At 46.2% G+C, this 24824-nt stretch overlaps 13 non-coding genes across 13 annotated transcripts; all 13 read left to right on the plus strand.

The window, feature by feature from the left end:
* Window positions 1-1646: 1646 nt before the first annotated feature.
* trnal-cag (transfer RNA leucine (anticodon CAG)) lies at window positions 1647-1728 on the plus strand. Its single transcript has one exon. It is a non-coding gene; the product is annotated as a tRNA-Leu (tRNA).
* A 1525-nt stretch (window positions 1729-3253) lies between these two features.
* Window positions 3254-3326, plus strand: trnav-cac (transfer RNA valine (anticodon CAC)). The gene has a single exon. It is a non-coding gene; the product is annotated as a tRNA-Val (tRNA).
* A 1649-nt stretch (window positions 3327-4975) lies between these two features.
* Window positions 4976-5057, plus strand: trnal-cag (transfer RNA leucine (anticodon CAG)). The gene has a single exon. It is a non-coding gene; the product is annotated as a tRNA-Leu (tRNA).
* A 1525-nt stretch (window positions 5058-6582) lies between these two features.
* On the plus strand, window positions 6583-6655 carry trnav-cac (transfer RNA valine (anticodon CAC)). Its single transcript has one exon. It is a non-coding gene; the product is annotated as a tRNA-Val (tRNA).
* Window positions 6656-8304: 1649 nt separating this feature from the next.
* trnal-cag (transfer RNA leucine (anticodon CAG)) lies at window positions 8305-8386 on the plus strand. Its single transcript has one exon. It is a non-coding gene; the product is annotated as a tRNA-Leu (tRNA).
* Window positions 8387-11633: 3247 nt separating this feature from the next.
* trnal-cag (transfer RNA leucine (anticodon CAG)) lies at window positions 11634-11715 on the plus strand. Its single transcript has one exon. It is a non-coding gene; the product is annotated as a tRNA-Leu (tRNA).
* Window positions 11716-13240: 1525 nt separating this feature from the next.
* Window positions 13241-13313, plus strand: trnav-cac (transfer RNA valine (anticodon CAC)). The gene has a single exon. It is a non-coding gene; the product is annotated as a tRNA-Val (tRNA).
* Window positions 13314-14962: 1649 nt separating this feature from the next.
* On the plus strand, window positions 14963-15044 carry trnal-cag (transfer RNA leucine (anticodon CAG)). The gene has a single exon. It is a non-coding gene; the product is annotated as a tRNA-Leu (tRNA).
* A 1525-nt stretch (window positions 15045-16569) lies between these two features.
* Window positions 16570-16642, plus strand: trnav-cac (transfer RNA valine (anticodon CAC)). The gene has a single exon. It is a non-coding gene; the product is annotated as a tRNA-Val (tRNA).
* A 1649-nt stretch (window positions 16643-18291) lies between these two features.
* Window positions 18292-18373, plus strand: trnal-cag (transfer RNA leucine (anticodon CAG)). Its single transcript has one exon. It is a non-coding gene; the product is annotated as a tRNA-Leu (tRNA).
* Window positions 18374-19898: 1525 nt separating this feature from the next.
* trnav-cac (transfer RNA valine (anticodon CAC)) lies at window positions 19899-19971 on the plus strand. The gene has a single exon. It is a non-coding gene; the product is annotated as a tRNA-Val (tRNA).
* Window positions 19972-21619: 1648 nt separating this feature from the next.
* trnal-cag (transfer RNA leucine (anticodon CAG)) lies at window positions 21620-21701 on the plus strand. The gene has a single exon. It is a non-coding gene; the product is annotated as a tRNA-Leu (tRNA).
* Window positions 21702-23226: 1525 nt separating this feature from the next.
* trnav-cac (transfer RNA valine (anticodon CAC)) lies at window positions 23227-23299 on the plus strand. The gene has a single exon. It is a non-coding gene; the product is annotated as a tRNA-Val (tRNA).
* Window positions 23300-24824: the final 1525 nt, after the last annotated feature.

Here is a 24824-nt window from a genome sequence, read left to right on the forward strand (position 1 = left end):
TTTGTTCTTCATCGGCAGCCTTTTACATGGACAAGAACGGTGCTTTCTTGCTTGCTTTCCCATCTGCAAACCTGCCTTCGAAGTTGCTTGAACAAATCTGCTCGCGTAGTGAAATGTAATGCAATTCCATTTAATGACTGTGCAAAGAATTGTAAAGTTTTTATCCAAACTGGTTCTGATCATATGCAATTCTGTTTGAGAGTGTAGTTACCCCCTTCTGATTCTTCTACGAAAAGCAGTACCGCATTTGCATTCCTTGCGCAGGCGGCTCGGTTCAAAGACAGGGAAGAAGCTGATGCGCTGGTGTCACAGTGCACCACGGATTCCTGAACTTGTCTGTCTGTTAAATGTACCCCAAAGGCGTCTCTGAAAGGCCTCGTTTGGAAGCTGTCTGTCGTTATTCAACGTACGAGAATTGGCACCAGAGGTCCTGAATCATGTTTTGGAGCAGTTCGCACTTGAGTGGCTCTTTCAATCAGCAACAGCAATGAAAGAAATTACACTCTCAGAGGAACCTCTGGACCTGTGCTTTCATGGTGTCGCTAGTATTAAGGTGCGCCCCGAGACCTAAGCCACGTTGGAACTGAAACGGAGGAATCGACAGAGAGGTTACAGAATGACATCGCATCCATTTGGTTTTCTTGAAATCACTGAGGAGCAGGAAAATGTAAACGGCGAAGTCGAGTGGGGAAGTCAGGCAGTTGCAGCTCTGGAGAAACCCCTTCTTTGTGACTCACTCAGCAACCAGACACGTGAAGGTGACTCAGAGGCGTGAGAGCTCTTCACATCGAGAACAAAAAGCAATCAAGGGCAGTTAGCACCTCTTCCGGAGTGGGGGTGGGGTGAGGTAATTACCTTTTGACTTTGTTACTATGTTGAGAAACTGCCTTTTAGATTGAGGTGAACAGAAAATGCATTTCTAATAAGCACCATGGAATTGAGCAAAATTTATTGAGTCGCTTCTCGTCGATTCCCACACAGGTTTCCAACTCAGTTGCTATCCACGTGGCTGATGTCCAGGAGTGAACATCTCTGCAGCAAATTGCACGGTTAGGGTAAAAGGCAAGGAAAGTGGCATCTAGAACTGGCTCCGAGGTCAGAGCGTCCTCACAATGCGATCTGTCGTTCTCGATTAGGAATGCGACCTCCGGTTTTAGGGTGGAGTACATTGTTTGGGACTCTTTTTCTGCAAAACAGACACAGTGACTGAAATTACGCTGCACGGTATGATGTGGAACACGGCTTTGTGCATTTTCCCTGTAGTCCGGTGTGCTTCATGTTCCGCGTAAACGTGAAACTTGCCCTGTTTCAAGCAATGGGTGAAATCATTTAGCAAAGCAAGAATCGAAATTGCAGTAATGTCAAGCAGCTCGTGGTTATTTGACCAAATCATAACCGAACATATATTCTCACAGATACATTTGGAGCTGAAAGGAGTCTGAGAAGATAGACTCAGCTTACCATTGATTTTTGTCTGGATTGATGGGCTCTCATTATCTGCTGCGAAATTGATATTGTAGACGGGCACATCCCAGCAGCTGTGCGAGTCGGAGAGGGATCATGGAAACATTTCATGTGACTTGGCATCTGTTGTTATGCAGGAGAGCACAGTTGGAAACGCAAGAAAATGGTGCGCGCGGCCGGCTGGTAGTGTGGCCGAGCGGTCTAAGGCGCTGGATCCAGGTTCCAGTCTCGAAAGGGGCGTGGGTTCGAATCCCACCACTGCCATTTCTGCAGATCAACTCCAACGCTGCAGCTTTTTTGTTAAAATGCTGTTTCTGTCCCCACTGTATTGATGTTGAAAACAAAAGTAAAATGGCTTTGCTTCCCGGGGAATTAACTGTGGTGTGGGATAGTGCCGAATATTTCAAAGTGTCTCTGTCTGTCATGATCGTGTTCGCCTCCCGCGCAGAAAATCGCAAGCAGCTGTGCTGTTCCAGGCAAGTTGAGCTTGTACTGGAACCGAATGGAGACCGGTATTTCATCGCTGTTGTGAAACAAAGTCCTGGGGTGACTCGACTCGTCGTTATTTGGTTTTTCGGCCAATGGGAAAATCGTTCCAACGAATTTCGATGTGATATGTTGTTGAATTTCTCCCATTTCCTTCGTTTCCGTCCTGGAGACATCGGAAGGGAAAGGTAATCTAATCGAGACTGTGATTGGTGAAATTCACTTTTTATGGCCCATTCTTATTAGGTTCTTTCTTTCTCTCTTTTCAGTATTGTCTGGGAAGTGGTGGTTCCCTAAGGCTGCAGTATGTGTGAAAGAGTAGTTTGGAATTGTCCTGTTGTTAGTTGTGAGATTACTTTATAAATCATGCCCTCGGACTGTCTCACATTTAGCATTCATGCATCTCTGTGTCTGAAAATGCATTAGGTATGCCAGCTTTGTTTGTGTTCCGTGTTAAATGCTTTCTGTTTTGCGATTCGCTCAATACTTTACGAGTTAACAGCGTTTCTGAGGAAACTTCCAGCTGCAAAAGTCCTTAACTGAGGATCTGGGAAAATTTCACAGAGTATGGTCAGTCGGAGCAAAAGTAAGGAAGTCGTTCCTTTCTGCAGTGTTTCGCAATACTACCTTTCCCGTGAGCATCGAACACAGTAAAGGATTGTGCCACAGACTGCGACGGCAAGCTCCGCTAAAAAGTAATCCTTTAAAGCAGGTGTAAGCAACACAACGTTTTTGGGGGACACCGCGTGGAAACAGATACTTCGGTGTATCTCGTCCATGCTCAGCACATAGCCAAATATAAACAAGTCCGGTTCCCCAGTATTTGGCCCCAAACCCTCTCAACCCATCCTATCCAGAAACTCATGCAATTTTCTGAGCCTCCTCCGCTTCCTCTGGGAGCTCATTCCATACACGCACAACCTTCTGTGTGGGAAATGTGCCTCAGGTCCTTTGTCAATTTCAGCCCACTCACCTTAAACCTATGCTCTCGAGTTTTCAACTCACCCCAACTTGGGTAAAACACGTAAATACTCAGTTTCCAACCCTTCCATTAGATCATGTCGCAGTCGTTACGCTGCAGGGAAAGTCGTCCCAGCCTAGTCGACCTCGCCCTACGGTCCAAACATTGACCACATCCTTGTCTATATTTTATCATCAATTTCACGTGTCTTTTTTTTATGTTTTGAAGATGTCAATTACGCTGGACAACAACGAGCTATTGGAAACAGAAAGGTGAAACGAAGAATGGCTTCAACTTTCAGTGCTGGATGCCCCTGAGCTGCCGGATGGGCGGCTGCGGCTTGTTTCTGTAGTGTAGTGGTCATCACGTTCGCCTCACACGCGAAAGGTCCCCAGTTCGAAACTGGGCAGAAACTGCTTTGTTCTTCATCGGCAGCCTTTTACATGGACAAGAACGGTGCTTTCTTGCTTGCTTTCCCATCTGCAAACCTGCCTTCGAAGTTGCTTGAACAAATCTGCTCGCGTAGTGAAATGTAATGCAATTCCATTTAATGACTGTGCAAAGAATTGTAAAGTTTTTATCCAAACTGGTTCTGATCATATGCAATTCTGTTTGAGAGTGTAGTTACCCCCTTCTGATTCTTCTACGAAAAGCAGTACCGCATTTGCATTCCTTGCGCAGGCGGCTCGGTTCAAAGACAGGGAAGAAGCTGATGCGCTGGTGTCACAGTGCACCACGGATTCCTGAACTTGTCTGTCTGTTAAATGTACCCCAAAGGCGTCTCTGAAAGGCCTCGTTTGGAAGCTGTCTGTCGTTATTCAACGTACGAGAATTGGCACCAGAGGTCCTGAATCATGTTTTGGAGCAGTTCGCACTTGAGTGGCTCTTTCAATCAGCAACAGCAATGAAAGAAATTACACTCTCAGAGGAACCTCTGGACCTGTGCTTTCATGGTGTCGCTAGTATTAAGGTGCGCCCCGAGACCTAAGCCACGTTGGAACTGAAACGGAGGAATCGACAGAGAGGTTACAGAATGACATCGCATCCATTTGGTTTTCTTGAAATCACTGAGGAGCAGGAAAATGTAAACGGCGAAGTCGAGTGGGGAAGTCAGGCAGTTGCAGCTCTGGAGAAACCCCTTCTTTGTGACTCACTCAGCAACCAGACACGTGAAGGTGACTCAGAGGCGTGAGAGCTCTTCACATCGAGAACAAAAAGCAATCAAGGGCAGTTAGCACCTCTTCCGGAGTGGGGGTGGGGTGAGGTAATTACCTTTTGACTTTGTTACTATGTTGAGAAACTGCCTTTTAGATTGAGGTGAACAGAAAATGCATTTCTAATAAGCACCATGGAATTGAGCAAAATTTATTGAGTCGCTTCTCGTCGATTCCCACACAGGTTTCCAACTCAGTTGCTATCCACGTGGCTGATGTCCAGGAGTGAACATCTCTGCAGCAAATTGCACGGTTAGGGTAAAAGGCAAGGAAAGTGGCATCTAGAACTGGCTCCGAGGTCAGAGCATCCTCACAATGCGATCTGTCGTTCTCGAATAGGAATGCGACCTCCGGTTTTAGGGTGGAGTACATTGTTTGGGACTCTTTTTCTGCAAAACAGACACAGTGACTGAAATTACGCTGCACGGTATGATGTGGAACACGGCTTTGTGCATTTTCCCTGTAGTCCGGTGTGCTTCATGTTCCGCGTAAACGTGAAACTTGCCCTGTTTCAAGCAATGGGTGAAATCATTTAGCAAAGCAAGAATCGAAATTGCAGTAATGTCAAGCAGCTCGTGGTTATTTGACCAAATCATAACCGAACATATATTCTCACAGATACATTTGGAGCTGAAAGGAGTCTGAGAAGATAGACTCAGCTTACCATTGATTTTTGTCTGGATTGATGGGCTCTCATTATCTGCTGCGAAATTGATATTGTAGACGGGCACATCCCAGCAGCTGTGCGAGTCGGAGAGGGATCATGGAACCATTTTCATGTGACTTGGCATCTGTTGTTATGCAGGAGAGCACAGTTGGAAACGCAAGAAAATGGTGCGCGCGGCCGGCTGGTAGTGTGGCCGAGCGGTCTAAGGCGCTGGATCCAGGTTCCAGTCTCGAAAGGGGCGTGGGTTCGAATCCCACCACTGCCATTTCTGCAGATCAACTCCAACGCTGCAGCTTTTTTGTTAAAATGCTGTTTCTGTCCCCACTGTATTGATGTTGAAAACAAAAGTAAAATGGCTTTGCTTCCCGGGGAATTAACTGTGGTGTGGGATAGTGCCGAATATTTCAAAGTGTCTCTGTCTGTCATGATCGTGTTCGCCTCCCGCGCAGAAAATCGCAAGCAGCTGTGCTGTTCCAGGCAAGTTGAGCTTGTACTGGAACCGAATGGAGACCGGTATTTCATCGCTGTTGTGAAACAAAGTCCTGGGGTGACTCGACTCGTCGTTATTTGGTTTTTCGGCCAATGGGAAAATCGTTCCAACGAATTTCGATGTGATATGTTGTTGAATTTCTCCCATTTCCTTCGTTTCCGTCCTGGAGACATCGGAAGGGAAAGGTAATCTAATCGAGACTATGATTGGTGAAATTCACTTTTTATGGCCCATTCTTATTAGGTTCTTTCTTTCTCTCTTTTCAGTATTGTCTGGGAAGTGGTGGTTCCCTAAGGCTGCAGTATGTGTGAAAGAGTAGTTTGGAATTGTCCTGTTGTTAGTTGTGAGATTACTTTATAAATCATGCCCTCGGACTGTCTCACATTTAGCATTCATGCACCTCTGTGTCTGAAAATGCATTAGGTATGCCAGCTTTGTTTGTGTTCCGTGTTAAATGCTTTCTGTTTTGCGATTCGCTCAATACTTTACGAGTTAACAGCGTTTCTGAGGAAACTTCCAGCTGCAAAAGTCCTTAACTGAGGATCTGGGAAAATTTCACAGAGTATGGTCAGTCGGAGCAAAAGTAAGGAAGTCGTTCCTTTCTGCAGTGTTTCGCAATACTACCTTTCCCGTGAGCATCGAACACAGTAAAGGATTGTGCCACAGACTGCGACGGCAAGCTCCGCTAAAAAGTAATCCTTTAAAGCAGGTGTAAGCAACACAACGTTTTTGGGGGACACCGCGTGGAAACAGATACTTCGGTGTATCTCGTCCATGCTCAGCACATAGCCAAATATAAACAAGTCCGGTTCCCCAGTATTTGGCCCCAAACCCTCTCAACCCATCCTATCCAGAAACTCATGCAATTTTCTGAGCCTCCTCCGCTTCCTCTGGGAGCTCATTCCATACACGCACAACCTTCTGTGTGGGAAATGTGCCTCAGGTCCTTTGTCAATTTCAGCCCACTCACCTTAAACCTATGCTCTCGAGTTTTCAACTCACCCCAACTTGGGTAAAACACGTAAATACTCAGTTTCCAACCCTTCCATTAGATCATGTCGCAGTCGTTACGCTGCAGGGAAAGTCGTCCCAGCCTAGTCGACCTCGCCCTACGGTCCAAACATTGACCACATCCTTGTCTATATTTTATCATCAATTTCACGTGTCTTTTTTTTATGTTTTGAAGATGTCAATTACGCTGGACAACAACGAGCTATTGGAAACAGAAAGGTGAAACGAAGAATGGCTTCAACTTTCAGTGCTGGATGCCCCTGAGCTGCCGGATGGGCGGCTGCGGCTTGTTTCTGTAGTGTAGTGGTCATCACGTTCGCCTCACACGCGAAAGGTCCCCAGTTCGAAACTGGGCAGAAACTGCTTTGTTCTTCATCGGCAGCCTTTTACATGGACAAGAACGGTGCTTTCTTGCTTGCTTTCCCATCTGCAAACCTGCCTTCGAAGTTGCTTGAACAAATCTGCTCGCGTAGTGAAATGTAATGCAATTCCATTTAATGACTGTGCAAAGAATTGTAAAGTTTTTATCCAAACTGGTTCTGATCATATGCAATTCTGTTTGAGAGTGTAGTTACCCCCTTCTGATTCTTCTACGAAAAGCAGTACCGCATTTGCATTCCTTGCGCAGGCGGCTCGGTTCAAAGACAGGGAAGAAGCTGATGCGCTGGTGTCACAGTGCACCACGGATTCCTGAACTTGTCTGTCTGTTAAATGTACCCCAAAGGCGTCTCTGAAAGGCCTCGTTTGGAAGCTGTCTGTCGTTATTCAACGTACGAGAATTGGCACCAGAGGTCCTGAATCATGTTTTGGAGCAGTTCGCACTTGAGTGGCTCTTTCAATCAGCAACAGCAATGAAAGAAATTACACTCTCAGAGGAACCTCTGGACCTGTGCTTTCATGGTGTCGCTAGTATTAAGGTGCGCCCCGAGACCTAAGCCACGTTGGAACTGAAACGGAGGAATCGACAGAGAGGTTACAGAATGACATCGCATCCATTTGGTTTTCTTGAAATCACTGAGGAGCAGGAAAATGTAAACGGCGAAGTCGAGTGGGGAAGTCAGGCAGTTGCAGCTCTGGAGAAACCCCTTCTTTGTGACTCACTCAGCAACCAGACACGTGAAGGTGACTCAGAGGCGTGAGAGCTCTTCACATCGAGAACAAAAAGCAATCAAGGGCAGTTAGCACCTCTTCCGGAGTGGGGGTGGGGTGAGGTAATTACCTTTTGACTTTGTTACTATGTTGAGAAACTGCCTTTTAGATTGAGGTGAACAGAAAATGCATTTCTAATAAGCACCATGGAATTGAGCAAAATTTATTGAGTCGCTTCTCGTCGATTCCCACACAGGTTTCCAACTCAGTTGCTATCCACGTGGCTGATGTCCAGGAGTGAACATCTCTGCAGCAAATTGCACGGTTAGGGTAAAAGGCAAGGAAAGTGGCATCTAGAACTGGCTCCGAGGTCAGAGCATCCTCACAATGCGATCTGTCGTTCTCGAATAGGAATGCGACCTCCGGTTTTAGGGTGGAGTACATTGTTTGGGACTCTTTTTCTGCAAAACAGACACAGTGACTGAAATTACGCTGCACGGTATGATGTGGAACACGGCTTTGTGCATTTTCCCTGTAGTCCGGTGTGCTTCATGTTCCGCGTAAACGTGAAACTTGCCCTGTTTCAAGCAATGGGTGAAATCATTTAGCAAAGCAAGAATCGAAATTGCAGTAATGTCAAGCAGCTCGTGGTTATTTGACCAAATCATAACCGAACATATATTCTCACAGATACATTTGGAGCTGAAAGGAGTCTGAGAAGATAGACTCAGCTTACCATTGATTTTTGTCTGGATTGATGGGCTCTCATTATCTGCTGCGAAATTGATATTGTAGACGGGCACATCCCAGCAGCTGTGCGAGTCGGAGAGGGATCATGGAACCATTTTCATGTGACTTGGCATCTGTTGTTATGCAGGAGAGCACAGTTGGAAACGCAAGAAAATGGTGCGCGCGGCCGGCTGGTAGTGTGGCCGAGCGGTCTAAGGCGCTGGATCCAGGTTCCAGTCTCGAAAGGGGCGTGGGTTCGAATCCCACCACTGCCATTTCTGCAGATCAACTCCAACGCTGCAGCTTTTTTGTTAAAATGCTGTTTCTGTCCCCACTGTATTGATGTTGAAAACAAAAGTAAAATGGCTTTGCTTCCCGGGGAATTAACTGTGGTGTGGGATAGTGCCGAATATTTCAAAGTGTCTCTGTCTGTCATGATCGTGTTCGCCTCCCGCGCAGAAAATCGCAAGCAGCTGTGCTGTTCCAGGCAAGTTGAGCTTGTACTGGAACCGAATGGAGACCGGTATTTCATCGCTGTTGTGAAACAAAGTCCTGGGGTGACTCGACTCGTCGTTATTTGGTTTTTCGGCCAATGGGAAAATCGTTCCAACGAATTTCGATGTGATATGTTGTTGAATTTCTCCCATTTCCTTCGTTTCCGTCCTGGAGACATCGGAAGGGAAAGGTAATCTAATCGAGACTGTGATTGGTGAAATTCACTTTTTATGGCCCATTCTTATTAGGTTCTTTCTTTCTCTCTTTTCAGTATTGTCTGGGAAGTGGTGGTTCCCTAAGGCTGCAGTATGTGTGAAAGAGTAGTTTGGAATTGTCCTGTTGTTAGTTGTGAGATTACTTTATAAATCATGCCCTCGGACTGTCTCACATTTAGCATTCATGCATCTCTGTGTCTGAAAATGCATTAGGTATGCCAGCTTTGTTTGTGTTCCGTGTTAAATGCTTTCTGTTTTGCGATTCGCTCAATACTTTACGAGTTAACAGCGTTTCTGAGGAAACTTCCAGCTGCAAAAGTCCTTAACTGAGGATCTGGGAAAATTTCACAGAGTATGGTCAGTCGGAGCAAAAGTAAGGAAGTCGTTCCTTTCTGCAGTGTTTCGCAATACTACCTTTCCCGTGAGCATCGAACACAGTAAAGGATTGTGCCACAGACTGCGACGGCAAGCTCCGCTAAAAAGTAATCCTTTAAAGCAGGTGTAAGCAACACAACGTTTTTGGGGGACACCGCGTGGAAACAGATACTTCGGTGTATCTCGTCCATGCTCAGCACATAGCCAAATATAAACAAGTCCGGTTCCCCAGTATTTGGCCCCAAACCCTCTCAACCCATCCTATCCAGAAACTCATGCAATTTTCTGAGCCTCCTCCGCTTCCTCTGGGAGCTCATTCCATACACGCACAACCTTCGGTGTGGGAAATGTGCCTCAGGTCCTTTGTCAATTTCAGCCCACTCACCTTAAACCTATGCTCTCGAGTTTTCAACTCACCTCAACTTGGGTAAAACACGTAAATACTCAGTTTCCAACCCTTCCATTAGATCATGTCGCAGTCGTTACGCTGCAGGGAAAGTCGTCCCAGCCTAGTCGACCTCGCCCTACGGTCCAAACATTGACCACATCCTTGTCTATATTTTATCATCAATTTCACGTGTCTTTTTTTTATGTTTTGAAGATGTCAATTACGCTGGACAACAACGAGCTATTGGAAACAGAAAGGTGAAACGAAGAATGGCTTCAACTTTCAGTGCTGGATGCCCCTGAGCTGCCGGATGGGCGGCTGCGGCTTGTTTCTGTAGTGTAGTGGTCATCACGTTCGCCTCACACGCGAAAGGTCCCCAGTTGGAAACTGGGCAGAAACTGCTTTGTTCTTCATCGGCAGCCTTTTACATGGACAAGAACGGTGCTTTCTTGCTTGCTTTCCCATCTGCAAACCTGCCTTCGAAGTTGCTTGAACAAATCTGCTCGCGTAGTGAAATGTAATGCAATTCCATTTAATGACTGTGCAAAGAATTGTAAAGTTTTTATCCAAACTGGTTCTGATCATATGCAATTCTGTTTGAGAGTGTAGTTACCCCCTTCTGATTCTTCTACGAAAAGCAGTACCGCATTTGCATTCCTTGCGCAGGCGGCTCGGTTCAAAGACAGGGAAGAAGCTGATGCGCTGGTGTCACAGTGCACCACGGATTCCTGAACTTGTCTGTCTGTTAAATGTACCCCAAAGGCGTCTCTGAAAGGCCTCGTTTGGAAGCTGTCTGTCGTTATTCAACGTACGAGAATTGGCACCAGAGGTCCTGAATCATGTTTTGGAGCAGTTCGCACTTGAGTGGCTCTTTCAATCAGCAACAGCAATGAAAGAAATTACACTCTCAGAGGAACCTCTGGACCTGTGCTTTCATGGTGTCGCTAGTATTAAGGTGCGCCCCGAGACCTAAGCCACGTTGGAACTGAAACGGAGGAATCGACAGAGAGGTTACAGAATGACATCGCATCCATTTGGTTTTCTTGAAATCACTGAGGAGCAGGAAAATGTAAACGGCGAAGTCGAGTGGGGAAGTCAGGCAGTTGCAGCTCTGGAGAAACCCCTTCTTTGTGACTCACTCAGCAACCAGACACGTGAAGGTGACTCAGAGGCGTGAGAGCTCTTCACATCGAGAACAAAAAGCAATCAAGGGCAGTTAGCACCTCTTCCGGAGTGGGGGTGGGGTGAGGTAATTACCTTTTGACTTTGTTACTATGTTGAGAAACTGCCTTTTAGATTGAGGTGAACAGAAAATGCATTTCTAATAAGCACCATGGAATTGAGCAAAATTTATTGAGTCGCTTCTCGTCGATTCCCACACAGGTTTCCAACTCAGTTGCTATCCACGTGGCTGATGTCCAGGAGTGAACATCTCTGCAGCAAATTGCACGGTTAGGGTAAAAGGCAAGGAAAGTGGCATCTAGAACTGGCTCCGAGGTCAGAGCATCCTCACAATGCGATCTGTCGTTCTCGAATAGGAATGCGACCTCCGGTTTTAGGGTGGAGTACATTGTTTGGGACTCTTTTTCTGCAAAACAGACACAGTGACTGAAATTACGCTGCACGGTATGATGTGGAACACGGCTTTGTGCATTCTCCCTGTAGTCCGGTGTGCTTCATGTTCCGCGTAAACGTGAAACTTGCCCTGTTTCAAGCAATGGGTGAAATCATTTAGCAAAGCAAGAATCGAAATTGCAGTAATGTCAAGCAGCTCGTGGTTATTTGACCAAATCATAACCGAACATATATTCTCACAGATACATTTGGAGCTGAAAGGAGTCTGAGAAGATAGACTCAGCTTACCATTGATTTTTGTCTGGATTGATGGGCTCTCATTATCTGCTGCGAAATTGATATTGTAGACGGGCACATCCCAGCAGCTGTGCGAGTCGGAGAGGGATCATGGAACCATTTTCATGTGACTTGGCATCTGTTGTTATGCAGGAGAGCACAGTTGGAAACGCAAGAAAATGGTGCGCGCGGCCGGCTGGTAGTGTGGCCGAGCGGTCTAAGGCGCTGGATCCAGGTTCCAGTCTCGAAAGGGGCGTGGGTTCGAATCCCACCACTGCCATTTCTGCAGATCAACTCCAACGCTGCAGCTTTTTTGTTAAAATGCTGTTTCTGTCCCCACTGTATTGATGTTGAAAACAAAAGTAAAATGGCTTTGCTTCCCGGGGAATTAACTGTGGTGTGGGATAGTGCCGAATATTTCAAAGTGTCTCTGTCTGTCATGATCGTGTTCGCCTCCCGCGCAGAAAATCGCAAGCAGCTGTGCTGTTCCAGGCAAGTTGAGCTTGTACTGGAACCGAATGGAGACCGGTATTTCATCGCTGTTGTGAAACAAAGTCCTGGGGTGACTCGACTCGTCGTTATTTGGTTTTTCGGCCAATGGGAAAATCGTTCCAACGAATTTCGATGTGATATGTTGTTGAATTTCTCCCATTTCCTTCGTTTCCGTCCTGGAGACATCGGAAGGGAAAGGTAATCTAATCGAGACTGTGATTGGTGAAATTCACTTTTTATGGCCCATTCTTATTAGGTTCTTTCTTTCTCTCTTTTCAGTATTGTCTGGGAAGTGGTGGTTCCCTAAGGCTGCAGTATGTGTGAAAGAGTAGTTTGGAATTGTCCTGTTGTTAGTTGTGAGATTACTTTATAAATCATGCCCTCGGACTGTCTCACATTTAGCATTCATGCATCTCTGTGTCTGAAAATGCATTAGGTATGCCAGCTTTGTTTGTGTTCCGTGTTAAATGCTTTCTGTTTTGCGATTCGCTCAATACTTTACGAGTTAACAGCGTTTCTGAGGAAACTTCCAGCTGCAAAAGTCCTTAACTGAGGATCTGGGAAAATTTCACAGAGTATGGTCAGTCGGAGCAAAAGTAAGGAAGTCGTTCCTTTCTGCAGTGTTTCGCAATACTACCTTTCCCGTGAGCATCGAACACAGTAAAGGATTGTGCCACAGACTGCGACGGCAAGCTCCGCTAAAAAGTAATCCTTTAAAGCAGGTGTAAGCAACACAACGTTTTTGGGGGACACCGCGTGGAAACAGATACTTCGGTGTATCTCGTCCATGCTCAGCACATAGCCAAATATAAACAAGTCCGGTTCCCCAGTATTTGGCCCCAAACCCTCTCAACCCATCCTATCCAGAAACTCATGCAATTTTCTGAGCCTCCTCCGCTTCCTCTGGGAGCTCATTCCATACACGCACAACCTTCGGTGTGGGAAATGTGCCTCAGGTCCTTTGTCAATTTCAGCCCACTCACCTTAAACCTATGCTCTCGAGTTTTCAACTCACCCCAACTTGGGTAAAACACGTAAATACTCAGTTTCCAACCCTTCCATTAGATCATGTCGCAGTCGTTACGCTGCAGGGAAAGTCGTCCCAGCCTAGTCGACCTCGCCCTACGGTCCAAACATTGACCACATCCTTGTCTATATTTTATCATCAATTTCACGTGTCTTTTTTTTATGTTTTGAAGATGTCAATTACGCTGGACAACAACGAGCTATTGGAAACAGAAAGGTGAAACGAAGAATGGCTTCAACTTTCAGTGCTGGATGCCCCTGAGCTGCCGGATGGGCGGCTGCGGCTTGTTTCTGTAGTGTAGTGGTCATCACGTTCGCCTCACACGCGAAAGGTCCCCAGTTGGAAACTGGGCAGAAACTGCTTTGTTCTTCATCGGCAGCCTTTTACATGGACAAGAACGGTGCTTTCTTGCTTGCTTTCCCATCTGCAAACCTGCCTTCGAAGTTGCTTGAACAAATCTGCTCGCGTAGTGAAATGTAATGCAATTCCATTTAATGACTGTGCAAAGAATTGTAAAGTTTTTATCCAAACTGGTTCTGATCATATGCAATTCTGTTTGAGAGTGTAGTTACCCCCTTCTGATTCTTCTACGAAAAGCAGTACCGCATTTGCATTCCTTGCGCAGGCGGCTCGGTTCAAAGACAGGGAAGAAGCTGATGCGCTGGTGTCACAGTGCACCACGGATTCCTGAACTTGTCTGTCTGTTAAATGTACCCCAAAGGCGTCTCTGAAAGGCCTCGTTTGGAAGCTGTCTGTCGTTATTCAACGTACGAGAATTGGCACCAGAGGTCCTGAATCATGTTTTGGAGCAGTTCGCACTTGAGTGGCTCTTTCAATCAGCAACAGCAATGAAAGAAATTACACTCTCAGAGGAACCTCTGGACCTGTGCTTTCATGGTGTCGCTAGTATTAAGGTGCGCCCCGAGACCTAAGCCACGTTGGAACTGAAACGGAGGAATCGACAGAGAGGTTACAGAATGACATCGCATCCATTTGGTTTTCTTGAAATCACTGAGGAGCAGGAAAATGTAAACGGCGAAGTCGAGTGGGGAAGTCAGGCAGTTGCAGCTCTGGAGAAACCCCTTCTTTGTGACTCACTCAGCAACCAGACACGTGAAGGTGACTCAGAGGCGTGAGAGCTCTTCACATCGAGAACAAAAAGCAATCAAGGGCAGTTAGCACCTCTTCCGGAGTGGGGGTGGGGTGAGGTAATTACCTTTTGACTTTGTTACTATGTTGAGAAACTGCCTTTTAGATTGAGGTGAACAGAAAATGCATTTCTAATAAGCACCATGGAATTGAGCAAAATTTATTGAGTCGCTTCTCGTCGATTCCCACACAGGTTTCCAACTCAGTTGCTATCCACGTGGCTGATGTCCAGGAGTGAACATCTCTGCAGCAAATTGCACGGTTAGGGTAAAAGGCAAGGAAAGTGGCATCTCGAACTGGCTCCGAGGTCAGAGCGTCCTCACAATGCGATCTGTCGTTCTCGAATAGGAATGCGACCTCCGGTTTTAGGGTGGAGTACATTGTTTGGGACTCTTTTTCTGCAAAACAGACACAGTGACTGAAATTACGCTGCACGGTATGATGTGGAACACGGCTTTGTGCATTTTCCCTGTAGTCCGGTGTGCTTCATGTTCCGCGTAAACGTGAAACTTGCCCTGTTTCAAGCAATGGGTGAAATCATTTAGCAAAGCAAGAATCGAAATTGCAGTAATGTCAAGCAGCTCGTGGTTATTTGACCAAATCATAACCGAACATATATTCTCACAGATACATTTGGAGCTGAAAGGAGTCTGAGAAGATAGACTCAGCTTACCATTGATTTTTGTCTGGATTGATGGGCTCTCATTATCTGCTGCGAAATTGATATTGTAGACGGGCACATCCCAGCAGCTGTGCGAGTCGGAGAGGGATCATGGAACCATTTTCATGTGACTTGGCATCTGTTGTTATGCAGGAGAGCACAGTTGGAAACGCAAGAAAATGGTGCGCGCGGCCGGCTGGTAGTGTGGCCGAGCGGTCTAAGGCGCTGGATCCAGGTTCCAGTCTCGAAAGGGGCGTGGGTTCGAATCCCACCACTGCCATTTCTGCAGATCAACTCCAACGCTGCAGCTTTTTTGTTAAAATGCTGTTTCTGTCCCCACTGTATTGATGTTGAAAACAAAAGTAAAATGGCTTTGCTTCCCGGGGAATTAACTGTGGTGTGGGATAGTGCCGAATATTTCAAAGTGTCTCTGTCTGTCATGATCGTGTTCGCCTCCCGCGCAGAAAATCGCAAGCAGCTGTGCTGTTCCAGGCAAGTTGAGCTTGTACTGGAACCGAATGGAGACCGGTATTTCATCGCTGTTGTGAAACAAAGTCCTGGGGTGACTCGACTCGTCGTTATTTGGTTTTTCGGCCAATGGGAAAATCGTTCCAACGAATTTCGATGTGATATGTTGTTGAATTTCTCCCATTTCCTTCGTTTCCGTCCTGGAGACATCGGAAGGGAAAGGTAATCTAATCGAGACTGTGATTGGTGAAATTCACTTTTTATGGCCCATTCTTATTAGGTTCTTTCTTTCTCTCTTTTCAGTATTGTCTGGGAAGTGGTGGTTCCCTAAGGCTGCAGTATGTGTGAAAGAGTAGTTTGGAATTGTCCTGTTGTTAGTTGTGAGATTACTTTATAAATCATGCCCTCGGACTGTCTCACATTTAGCATTCATGCATCTCTGTGTCTGAAAATGCATTAGGTATGCCAGCTTTGTTTGTGTTCCGTGTTAAATGCTTTCTGTTTTGCGATTCGCTCAATACTTTACGAGTTAACAGCGTTTCTGAGGAAACTTCCAGCTGCAAAAGTCCTTAACTGAGGATCTGGGAAAATTTCACAGAGTATGGTCAGTCGGAGCAAAAGTAAGGAAGTCGTTCCTTTCTGCAGTGTTTCGCAATACGACCTTTCCCGTGAGCATCGAACACAGTAAAGGATTGTGCCACAGACTGCGACGGCAAGCTCCGCTAAAAAGTAATCCTTTAAAGCAGGTGTAAGCAACACAACGTTTTTGGGGGACACCGCGTGGAAACAGATACTTCGGTGTATCTCGTCCATGCTCAGCACATAGCCAAATATAAACAAGTCCGGTTCCCCAGTATTTGGCCCCAAACCCTCTCAACCCATCCTATCCAGAAACTCATGCAATTTTCTGAGCCTCCTCCGCTTCCTCTGGGAGCTCATTCCATACACGCACAACCTTCGGTGTGGGAAATGTGCCTCAGGTCCTTTGTCAATTTCAGCCCACTCACCTTAAACCTATGCTCTCGAGTTTTCAACTCACCCCAACTTGGGTAAAACACGTAAATACTCAGTTTCCAACCCTTCCATTAGATCATGTCGCAGTCGTTACGCTGCAGGGAAAGTCGTCCCAGCCTAGTCGACCTCGCCCTACGGTCCAAACATTGACCACATCCTTGTCTATATTTTATCATCAATTTCACGTGTCTTTTTTTTATGTTTTGAAGATGTCAATTACGCTGGACAACAACGAGCTATTGGAAACAGAAAGGTGAAACGAAGAATGGCTTCAACTTTCAGTGCTGGATGCCCCTGAGCTGCCGGATGGGCGGCTGCGGCTTGTTTCTGTAGTGTAGTGGTCATCACGTTCGCCTCACACGCGAAAGGTCCCCAGTTCGAAACTGGGCAGAAACTGCTTTGTTCTTCATCGGCAGCCTTTTACATGGACAAGAACGGTGCTTTCTTGCTTGCTTTCCCATCTGCAAACCTGCCTTCGAAGTTGCTTGAACAAATCTGCTCGCGTAGTGAAATGTAATGCAATTCCATTTAATGACTGTGCAAAGAATTGTAAAGTTTTTATCCAAACTGGTTCTGATCATATGCAATTCTGTTTGAGAGTGTAGTTACCCCCTTCTGATTCTTCTACGAAAAGCAGTACCGCATTTGCATTCCTTGCGCAGGCGGCTCGGTTCAAAGACAGGGAAGAAGCTGATGCGCTGGTGTCACAGTGCACCACGGATTCCTGAACTTGTCTGTCTGTTAAATGTACCCCAAAGGCGTCTCTGAAAGGCCTCGTTTGGAAGCTGTCTGTCGTTATTCAACGTACGAGAATTGGCACCAGAGGTCCTGAATCATGTTTTGGAGCAGTTCGCACTTGAGTGGCTCTTTCAATCAGCAACAGCAATGAAAGAAATTACACTCTCAGAGGAACCTCTGGACCTGTGCTTTCATGGTGTCGCTAGTATTAAGGTGCGCCCCGAGACCTAAGCCACGTTGGAACTGAAACGGAGGAATCGACAGAGAGGTTACAGAATGACATCGCATCCATTTGGTTTTCTTGAAATCACTGAGGAGCAGGAAAATGTAAACGGCGAAGTCGAGTGGGGAAGTCAGGCAGTTGCAGCTCTGGAGAAACCCCTTCTTTGTGACTCACTCAGCAACCAGACACGTGAAGGTGACTCAGAGGCGTGAGAGCTCTTCACATCGAGAACAAAAAGCAATCAAGGGCAGTTAGCACCTCTTCCGGAGTGGGGGTGGGGTGAGGTAATTACCTTTTGACTTTGTTACTATGTTGAGAAACTGCCTTTTAGATTGAGGTGAACAGAAAATGCATTTCTAATAAGCACCATGGAATTGAGCAAAATTTATTGAGTCGCTTCTCGTCGATTCCCACACAGGTTTCCAACTCAGTTGCTATCCACGTGGCTGATGTCCAGGAGTGAACATCTCTGCAGCAAATTGCACGGTTAGGGTAAAAGGCAAGGAAAGTGGCATCTAGAACTGGCTCCGAGGTCAGAGCATCCTCACAATGCGATCTGTCGTTCTCGAATAGGAATGCGACCTCCGGTTTTAGGGTGGAGTACATTGTTTGGGACTCTTTTTCTGCAAAACAGACACAGTGACTGAAATTACGCTGCACGGTATGATGTGGAACACGGCTTTGTGCATTTTCCCTGTAGTCCGGTGTGCTTCATGTTCCGCGTAAACGTGAAACTTGCCCTGTTTCAAGCAATGGGTGAAATCATTTAGCAAAGCAAGAATCGAAATTGCAGTAATGTCAAGCAGCTCGTGGTTATTTGACCAAATCATAACCGAACATATATTCTCACAGATACATTTGGAGCTGAAAGGAGTCTGAGAAGATAGACTCAGCTTACCATTGATTTTTGTCTGGATTGATGGGCTCTCATTATCTGCTGCGAAATTGATATTGTAGACGGGCACATCCCAGCAGCTGTGCGAGTCGGAGAGGGATCATGGAACCATTTTCATGTGACTTGGCATCTGTTGTTATGCAGGAGAGCACAGTTGGAAACGCAAGAAAATGGTGCGCGCGGCCGGCTGGTAGTGTGGCCGAGCGGTCTAAGGCGCTGGATCCAGGTTCCAGTCTCGAAAGGGGCGTGGGTTCGAATCCCACCACTGCCATTTCTGCAGATCAACTCCAACGCTGCAGCTTTTTTGTTAAAATGCTGTTTCTGTCCCCACTGTATTGATGTTGAAAACAAAAGTAAAATGGCTTTGCTTCCCGGGGAATTAACTGTGGTGTGGGATAGTGCCGAATATTTCAAAGTGTCTCTGTCTGTCATGATCGTGTTCGCCTCCCGCGCAGAAAATCGCAAGCAGCTGTGCTGTTCCAGGCAAGTTGAGCTTGTACTGGAACCGAATGGAGACCGGTATTTCATCGCTGTTGTGAAACAAAGTCCTGGGGTGACTCGACTCGTCGTTATTTGGTTTTTCGGCCAATGGGAAAATCGTTCCAACGAATTTCGATGTGATATGTTGTTGAATTTCTCCCATTTCCTTCGTTTCCGTCCTGGAGACATCGGAAGGGAAAGGTAATCTAATCGAGACTGTGATTGGTGAAATTCACTTTTTATGGCCCATTCTTATTAGGTTCTTTCTTTCTCTCTTTTCAGTATTGTCTGGGAAGTGGTGGTTCCCTAAGGCTGCAGTATGTGTGAAAGAGTAGTTTGGAATTGTCCTGTTGTTAGTTGTGAGATTACTTTATAAATCATGCCCTCGGACTGTCTCACATTTAGCATTCATGCATCTCTGTGTCTGAAAATGCATTAGGTATGCCAGCTTTGTTTGTGTTCCGTGTTAAATGCTTTCTGTTTTGCGATTCGCTCAATACTTTACGAGTTAACAGCGTTTCTGAGGAAACTTCCAGCTGCAAAAGTCCTTAACTGAGGATCTGGGAAAATTTCACAGAGTATGGTCAGTCGGAGCAAAAGTAAGGAAGTCGTTCCTTTCTGCAGTGTTTCGCAATACGACCTTTCCCGTGAGCATCGAACACAGTAAAGGATTGTGCCACAGACTGCGACGGCAAGCTCCGCTAAAAAGTAATCCTTTAAAGCAGGTGTAAGCAACACAACGTTTTTGGGGGACACCGCGTGGAAACAGATACTTCGGTGTATCTCGTCCATGCTCAGCACATAGCCAAATATAAACAAGTCCGGTTCCCCAGTATTTGGCCCCAAACCCTCTCAACCCATCCTATCCAGAAACTCATGCAATTTTCTGAGCCTCCTCCGCTTCCTCTGGGAGCTCATTCCATACACGCACAACCTTCGGTGTGGGAAATGTGCCTCAGGTCCTTTGTCAATTTCAGCCCACTCACCTTAAACCTATGCTCTCGAGTTTTCAACTCACCCCAACTTGGGTAAAACACGTAAATACTCAGTTTCCAACCCTTCCATTAGATCATGTCGCAGTCGTTACGCTGCAGGGAAAGTCGTCCCAGCCTAGTCGACCTCGCCCTACGGTCCAAACATTGACCACATCCTTGTCTATATTTTATCATCAATTTCACGTGTCTTTTTTTTATGTTTTGAAGATGTCAATTACGCTGGACAACAACGAGCTATTGGAAACAGAAAGGTGAAACGAAGAATGGCTTCAACTTTCAGTGCTGGATGCCCCTGAGCTGCCGGATGGGCGGCTGCGGCTTGTTTCTGTAGTGTAGTGGTCATCACGTTCGCCTCACACGCGAAAGGTCCCCAGTTCGAAACTGGGCAGAAACTGCTTTGTTCTTCATCGGCAGCCTTTTACATGGACAAGAACGGTGCTTTCTTGCTTGCTTTCCCATCTGCAAACCTGCCTTCGAAGTTGCTTGAACAAATCTGCTCGCGTAGTGAAATGTAATGCAATTCCATTTAATGACTGTGCAAAGAATTGTAAAGTTTTTATCCAAACTGGTTCTGATCATATGCAATTCTGTTTGAGAGTGTAGTTACCCCCTTCTGATTCTTCTACGAAAAGCAGTACCGCATTTGCATTCCTTGCGCAGGCGGCTCGGTTCAAAGACAGGGAAGAAGCTGATGCGCTGGTGTCACAGTGCACCACGGATTCCTGAACTTGTCTGTCTGTTAAATGTACCCCAAAGGCGTCTCTGAAAGGCCTCGTTTGGAAGCTGTCTGTCGTTATTCAACGTACGAGAATTGGCACCAGAGGTCCTGAATCATGTTTTGGAGCAGTTCGCACTTGAGTGGCTCTTTCAATCAGCAACAGCAATGAAAGAAATTACACTCTCAGAGGAACCTCTGGACCTGTGCTTTCATGGTGTCGCTAGTATTAAGGTGCGCCCCGAGACCTAAGCCACGTTGGAACTGAAACGGAGGAATCGACAGAGAGGTTACAGAATGACATCGCATCCATTTGGTTTTCTTGAAATCACTGAGGAGCAGGAAAATGTAAACGGCGAAGTCGAGTGGGGAAGTCAGGCAGTTGCAGCTCTGGAGAAACCCCTTCTTTGTGACTCACTCAGCAACCAGACACGTGAAGGTGACTCAGAGGCGTGAGAGCTCTTCACATCGAGAACAAAAAGCAATCAAGGGCAGTTAGCACCTCTTCCGGAGTGGGGGTGGGGTGAGGTAATTACCTTTTGACTTTGTTAAATGTTGAGAAACTGCCTTTTAGATTGAGGTGAACAGAAAATGCATTTCTAATAAGCACCATGGAATTGAGCAAAATTTATTGAGTCGCTTCTCGTCGATTCCCACACAGGTTTCCAACTCAGTTGCTATCCATGTGGCTGATGTCCAGGAGTGAACATCTCTGCAGCAAATTGCACGGTTAGGGTAAAAGGCAAGGAAAGTGGCATCTAGAACTGGCTCCGAGGTCAGAGCATCCTCACAATGCGATCTGTCGTTCTCGAATAGGAATGCGACCTCCGGTTTTAGGGTGGAGTACATTGTTTGGGACTCTTTTTCTGCAAAACAGACACAGTGACTGAAATTACGCTGCACGGTATGATGTGGAACACGGCTTTGTGCATTTTCCCTGTAGTCCGGTGTGCTTCATGTTCCGCGTAAACGTGAAACTTGCCCTGTTTCAAGCAATGGGTGAAATCATTTAGCAAAGCAAGAATCGAAATTGCAGTAATGTCAAGCAGCTCGTGGTTATTTGACCAAATCATAACCGAACATATATTCTCACAGATACATTTGGAGCTGAAAGGAGTCTGAGAAGATAGACTCAGCTTACCATTGATTTTTGTCTGGATTGATGGGCTCTCATTATCTGCTGCGAAATTGATATTGTAGACGGGCACATCCCAGCAGCTGTGCGAGTCGGAGAGGGATCATGGAACCATTTTCATGTGACTTGGCATCTGTTGTTATGCAGGAGAGCACAGTTGGAAACGCAAGAAAATGGTGCGCGCGGCCGGCTGGTAGTGTGGCCGAGCGGTCTAAGGCGCTGGATCCAGGTTCCAGTCTCGAAAGGGGCGTGGGTTCGAATCCCACCACTGCCATTTCTGCAGATCAACTCCAACGCTGCAGCTTTTTTGTTAAAATGCTGTTTCTGTCCCCACTGTATTGATGTTGAAAACAAAAGTAAAATGGCTTTGCTTCCCGGGGAATTAACTGTGGTGTGGGATAGTGCCGAATATTTCAAAGTGTCTCTGTCTGTCATGATCGTGTTCGCCTCCCGCGCAGAAAATCGCAAGCAGCTGTGCTGTTCCAGGCAAGTTGAGCTTGTACTGGAACCGAATGGAGACCGGTATTTCATCGCTGTTGTGAAACAAAGTCCTGGGGTGACTCGACTCGTCGTTATTTGGTTTTTCGGCCAATGGGAAAATCGTTCCAACGAATTTCGATGTGATATGTTGTTGAATTTCTCCCATTTCCTTCGTTTCCGTCCTGGAGACATCGGAAGGGAAAGGTAATCTAATCGAGACTGTGATTGGTGAAATTCACTTTTTATGGCCCATTCTTATTAGGTTCTTTCTTTCTCTCTTTTCAGTATTGTCTGGGAAGTGGTGGTTCCCTAAGGCTGCAGTATGTGTGAAAGAGTAGTTTGGAATTGTCCTGTTGTTAGTTGTGAGATTACTTTATAAATCATGCCCTCGGACTGTCTCACATTTAGCATTCATGCATCTCTGTGTCTGAAAATGCATTAGGTATGCCAGCTTTGTTTGTGTTCCGTGTTAAATGCTTTCTGTTTTGCGATTCGCTCAATACTTTACGAGTTAACAGCGTTTCTGAGGAAACTTCCAGCTGCAAAAGTCCTTAACTGAGGATCTGGGAAAATTTCACAGAGAATGGTCAGTCGGAGCAAAAGTAAGGAAGTCGTTCCTTTCTGCAGTGTTTCGCAATACGACCTTTCCCGTGAGCATCGAACACAGTAAAGGATTGTGCCACAGACTGCGACGGCAAGCTCCGCTAAAAAGTAATCCTTTAAAGCAGGTGTAAGCAACACAACGTTTTTGGGGGACACCGCGTGGAAACAGATACTTCGGTGTATCTCGTCCATGCTCAGCACATAGCCAAATATAAACAAGTCCGGTTCCCCAGTATTTGGCCCCAAACCCTCTCAACCCATCCTATCCAGAAACTCATGCAATTTTCTGAGCCTCCTCCGCTTCCTCTGGGAGCTCATTCCATACACGCACAACCTTCGGTGTGGGAAATGTGCCTCAGGTCCTTTGTCAATTTCAGCCCACTCACCTTAAACCTATGCTCTCGAGTTTTCAACTCACCCCAACTTGGGTAAAACACGTAAATACTCAGTTTCCAACCCTTCCATTAGATCATGTCGCAGTCGTTACGCTGCAGGGAAAGTCGTCCCAGCCTAGTCGACCTCGCCCTACGGTCCAAACATTGACCACATCCTTGTCTATATTTTATCATCAATTTCACGTGTCTTTTTTTTATGTTTTGAAGATGTCAATTACGCTGGACAACAACGAGCTATTGGAAACAGAAAGGTGAAACGAAGAATGGCTTCAACTTTCAGTGCTGGATGCCCCTGAGCTGCCGGATGGGCGGCTGCGGCTTGTTTCTGTAGTGTAGTGGTCATCACGTTCGCCTCACACGCGAAAGGTCCCCAGTTCGAAACTGGGCAGAAACTGCTTTGTTCTTCATCGGCAGCCTTTTACATGGACAAGAACGGTGCTTTCTTGCTTGCTTTCCCATCTGCAAACCTGCCTTCGAAGTTGCTTGAACAAATCTGCTCGCGTAGTGAAATGTAATGCAATTCCATTTAATGACTGTGCAAAGAATTGTAAAGTTTTTATCCAAACTGGTTCTGATCATATGCAATTCTGTTTGAGAGTGTAGTTACCCCCTTCTGATTCTTCTACGAAAAGCAGTACCGCATTTGCATTCCTTGCGCAGGCGGCTCGGTTCAAAGACAGGGAAGAAGCTGATGCGCTGGTGTCACAGTGCACCACGGATTCCTGAACTTGTCTGTCTGTTAAATGTACCCCAAAGGCGTCTCTGAAAGGCCTCGTTTGGAAGCTGTCTGTCGTTATTCAACGTACGAGAATTGGCACCAGAGGTCCTGAATCATGTTTTGGAGCAGTTCGCACTTGAGTGGCTCTTTCAATCAGCAACAGCAATGAAAGAAATTACACTCTCAGAGGAACCTCTGGACCTGTGCTTTCATGGTGTCGCTAGTATTAAGGTGCGCCCCGAGACCTAAGCCACGTTGGAACTGAAACGGAGGAATCGACAGAGAGGTTACAGAATGACATCGCATCCATTTGGTTTTCTTGAAATCACTGAGGAGCAGGAAAATGTAAACGGCGAAGTCGAGTGGGGAAGTCAGGCAGTTGCAGCTCTGGAGAAACCCCTTCTTTGTGACTCACTCAGCAACCAGACACGTGAAGGTGACTCAGAGGCGTGAGAGCTCTTCACATCGAGAACAAAAAGCAATCAAGGGCAGTTAGCACCTCTTCCGGAGTGGGGGTGGGGTGAGGTAATTACCTTTTGACTTTGTTAAATGTTGAGAAACTGCCTTTTAGATTGAGGTGAACAGAAAATGCATTTCTAATAAGCACCATGGAATTGAGCAAAATTTATTGAGTCGCTTCTCGTCGATTCCCACACAGGTTTCCAACTCAGTTGCTATCCATGTGGCTGATGTCCAGGAGTGAACATCTCTGCAGCAAATTGCACGGTTAGGGTAAAAGGCAAGGAAAGTGGCATCTAGAACTGGCTCCGAGGTCAGAGCATCCTCACAATGCGATCTGTCGTTCTCGAATAGGAATGCGACCTCCGGTTTTAGGGTGGAGTACATTGTTTGGGACTCTTTTTCTGCAAAACAGACACAGTGACTGAAATTACGCTGCACGGTATGATGTGGAACACGGCTTTGTGCATTTTCCCTGTAGTCCGGTGTGCTTCATGTTCCGCGTAAACGTGAAACTTGCCCTGTTTCAAGCAATGGGTGAAATCATTTAGCAAAGCAAGAATCGAAATTGCAGTAATGTCAAGCAGCTCGTGGTTATTTGACCAAATCATAACCGAACATATATTCTCACAGATACATTTGGAGCTGAAAGGAGTCTGAGAAGATAGACTCAGCTTACCATTGATTTTTGTCTGGATTGATGGGCTCTCATTATCTGCTGCGAAATTGATATTGTAGACGG

Source organism: Chiloscyllium punctatum, chromosome 16 (genome assembly GCF_047496795.1).
Source record: "Chiloscyllium punctatum isolate Juve2018m chromosome 16, sChiPun1.3, whole genome shotgun sequence".
NCBI classification, from domain to species: domain Eukaryota; kingdom Metazoa; phylum Chordata; class Chondrichthyes; order Orectolobiformes; family Hemiscylliidae; genus Chiloscyllium; species Chiloscyllium punctatum.